The sequence below is a fragment of the Bison bison genome, unplaced genomic scaffold, assembly GCF_000754665.1.
Source record: "Bison bison bison isolate TAMUID 2011002044 unplaced genomic scaffold, Bison_UMD1.0 scf7180017858739, whole genome shotgun sequence".
Taxonomy (NCBI): domain Eukaryota; kingdom Metazoa; phylum Chordata; class Mammalia; order Artiodactyla; family Bovidae; genus Bison; species Bison bison.
The window spans coordinates 76,629-80,721 of record NW_011489311.1 but is presented as its reverse complement, the minus strand read 5'-3'; the positions used below and the strand labels follow the sequence as shown (position 1 = coordinate 80,721).

Sequence of the window (4,093 nt, the reverse complement as noted above, 5' to 3'; positions counted from 1 at the left end):
AAGCCCAGAAACCAGGCTCAAAATTTTGGTGTAAAATGAGAGACAAGGAACTTCTTCCCCTTTATATTGTCAATTGAATCCTGTTCATTGTTGTTGCTTGTTTTGTTTTTCCTCCACTTAAAAGTGCCCTTGTCTATATCTCTCTCTGGTGGATCAAATACAATTGTTTAGGTTCTCACCACTTGACCTCTTAGTGGGTATAAAAGTAGCCAAGAGGTTTGCAGTAAATCCAAGCTGTCTTTAGCACTGATGGTTTGCATTCTGATACTCAGTGAAACCCTAATTATACCACATCCTCTTTACCCCAACCTATGGTTTTTAACAAGACACTATACCGTCTATTCTATCTTATTTTTGTTTCTTTTTCAACTCTTCATATCATTCAGAAGCATACTCCTTGTGCCCTGCCCTAATAAGTCTTATTCTGATGTCTATACTTTTGCTATATTTGCTTGTTCATTTTTGCTTTTGTTTATATCTTTGCTCTTATAAGTCAGTGAGCCTGGAATTAGTCAGCCTGGAACAAGTGATTTCACTTGTTCTAATTAAAATTTTTCATCACCCAAATACAAGCTCATATTTGATTCTCTCCTTGAATTCTGCTATGACTCTACAACTCCTTATTTAGTACCCTTTCACTGTATACCTACTATTTGTATTTATTTTTTTTATAACTTAACAAGGGTGTTATTGAAAAAACAGAGTAGTAGGACAGAAAATTTAGGTTCTAATACTGACTGACTCAAAGTCACATGGCCTTGGGAATTTGTTTATCCCCTAAGTCCGTTATGGAGAAGGAAATGGCAACTCACTCCAGTATTTTTGCCTGGAGAATCCCATGGACAGAGGAGCCTAGTGGACTACTGTTCATGGGATCACGAAGAGCTGGACACAACTGAGTGACTAAGCACACACAAGTCTGTTAAGAAGATTTTAGTTTTTATTTTCCTTTGTTTTTATTTTTAATTTGGCTTTGAAACAATAAACCCGGCTTCCTCTTTGTTGGAGTGAAGTCATTATCAAATAAAATAATGATTGATGAAAAACTACTGATTAAAGTTCTGTAAATAACATAGTGAGAGATCATTTTATAATGTCTTTCTTTGTTCCTAGTTTTGAATTGATTCATCTTTTCCCCAGTGTGTCATACTCTGCAAGAAACTTTAGAGAAGGGCTCATAAGTTGTATATCATCTGTATCACCTAGAGATCCTGTCAAATAAGTGCTCAACAAATATTTGATAACTCTGTGTTACTCAGGTTTCTATTTTTCTGTCTCTAATTGTACTTATTTGAAAGGGTTTTGGTCACAAACAGTTGCTAATTTATTTCTCTTTTATCAATTTTGTCTATTCCAATCTTTCTTTATTGTTTCTTTTGTTTATACAATTTGTTTCTCTCTCTTTTCAAGCAAGAACTTTCATATCCCAAGAAGTAGTCATGAGTACTTGTTGTATGATTGGAGACTATTCAATTCAAGTACAGAAAAGAAGACAGTGGGGTAGATAAAAGCTATGATCTGCATTAAGCATACAAATTGAATAAATTTGTATTTTTGAGATTTAGGTAGAATGTATGTTATTTGTTAAGTGCTATTATGCAGAACAAATAAGTAGCTGATAAGACATAGGCAACATTAATAAGTTATAGTAAATATAGATGGTGGCTAAGTTGTAGGTCATGTTAAGACATGCTAAATACAGAATATATGAAATATATGATAGAACAAACATGTTATTTCTAGATAGCAAATGAATAGAAAAAAATCAGAAGTATGATAATAGCATGCCTAGAATGACAGTTATTTTATAAATAACTAAATCAGTCGCCCATTAATAACATCGATTGTGGTTTTGCTATGGTCGCCATGTTCTCAGCCCAAGAAATATGGAAAGAATTTATGCATGTTGGGCAGCCTTATTGGTGAAAAATTAAAGCTGTAGCCATACATACATGCTATTGTGTGCCTGATAGAGTGAGCATGAGTGTTGGCTCCAAGGACTTTTCACTTGTGGGGTTACCTTGCTTAGACCTCACCGTGTCTTTCTAACACCATCAGCAGAGAGACAGGACATATGAATATTGCATAATCCAGCATTCAGGTACTGCAGGCTTTGTTTCCCATTTGTACACTGTTTTAAACGTGTTAATAAATCCCATCTTTACCCTCATTTCCAATGCATTGTTTTGTTTTATTTTATAAAAGATTTTTTTTGGTGCATACTATTTTTAAAGTCTTTATTGAATTTATTATACTATTACTTCTGTTTTGTTTTTGTTTTGATTTTTGCCACAAGGCATGTGGGATCCCAGCACCTCAACCAGGGACTGGACCTTCACCCCCTGAGTTAGAAGGCAAAGTCTTAACCACTGAACCGCCAAGAAAGTCCCCCACTGCATGTTTTAAAATGACTAAATTAATCATGTCATTTGTGAATCTTCCATTTGATCTGTGAGATCTTTCTGTTTAAAATCCTTTGGCATAGTTTACCTGGCAGTGTTTGGATGCTACCAATGCACCAACAAATATACTCACAAAACAGTTATGAATGACCTAAAAATACTACATAGGCTTTTTGAATTAAACTAAATTCAACCCTATTCAATCTTCTCTTCATACAACAGAATTTACCTTCCTCTGCCTCTAAATTCTTTCTTCAACTACGGAATGAAACTGAGTTAACTTTACTGCTTGACTTTCTACACACACTCTCTTTTTTCAGGTTTCACCATCATGTCTATGCTCAACAGCACCCACCATCAAACACCCTTCTTCCTTCTGTCAGGAATCCCAGGACTGGAGGCATCTTATTACTAGATCTCCACCCCATTGAGCATCATGTATGTGACTGCCATCTTGGGGAACAGCATCATCATTCACATAGTACACAAGACTCCCAGCCTTCTTGAGCCTCAATATGTATTCTTGTCCTTGTTATCCACCACTGACATAGACATGTCTACACTGCCCACTGTTTTTAAAGTCTTTTTTTCAACCATCAAGAGATTGAGTTCCATGGTTGCCTGGCTCAGATGTTCTTCATCCACACCTTCTCTTTCATGGAGTTAGCCATGTTGCTGACTGTTCTTTGACCATTTTGTAGCCATACGCAACCCACTATGCTACATCATAGTCCTGACTCCCTCCCGCATTACTCAGATGGGCCTGGCTGTTGTGGCTCGAGGGGTAGCACTGATGATCCCCTTGCCCATTCTGCTCCAACAGCTTCCCTTCTGTAGGAATATTGTTCTATGCTACTCATTCTGCTTCTACCCTGATGTGATGAAGCTGGCATGTGGGTCTATTTATGTGAACATTATCTATGGGCTGGCCTTGATACTCTGCTCCTTTGGGGTTGATTCTGTCTTTATTGTTCTGTCTTATGCTCTAATGTTGAAGACAGTTCCGGGAATAGCTTCCAGGGAAGAATACCTTAAGGTGCTCAACACTTGTGTCTCCCACTTTCTCACTGTCTTGATTTTCTATGTCCCACTTATTGCCTTAGCCTTGATCCACAGAATAGGCAGGTACCACTCCATCAACATGTCCAATATTTTCCTTTTTCTCACCCTGCCGGGGTCCAGCCCCTGCTGATCCAGGGTATTCGAAGGAGAGATGGCGTCGGCGAGGATCAGGAAACAACTGCTTAATTAAACGTTAATTAAGGATATAAAGAGTAATAGCATGAGGATAGCTCAGTGAGGAAATTCAGTGGAGAAAAGCGGCTGAAATAAGGATAGCTCAGTAGAAAAATTCAGTGAAGAAAAGAGGCTGAATAAAATTCCAAAGCAGGGAATTAACGTCACCTACGAAGGCTGCAGGCGTCCTCCCGTTCTCCCAAAGGAGAGGAGACACTAAGGCCTCCCCGGTCAGATCTTAGAAGCCCAGGCAAAATTAGTAGGCTTGACGAGCTTCCCCGCCTCAGAGGAAAAATTCAGCCAGAAGGAGAAAGAAAGAACGACATGGGGAGACCAAATTTCGGTGAACAAGGCCCGCACTTTATTTTCCAAAGTAGTTTTTATATCTTAAGTTGTGCATAGAGGATAATGGGGGAAGGGGTGGAGTCATGCAAGGACAGCAGTTCCTGGTCCTA

The 4,093-nt window shown here is 38.3% G+C and overlaps 1 pseudogene; it reads left to right on the top strand.

The window, feature by feature from the left end:
• The first annotated feature begins 2,733 nt into the window (after positions 1 to 2,733).
• The window catches only part of LOC104980236, a 2,197-nt pseudogene continuing 837 nt past the window's right edge, over positions 2,734 to 4,093 (top strand).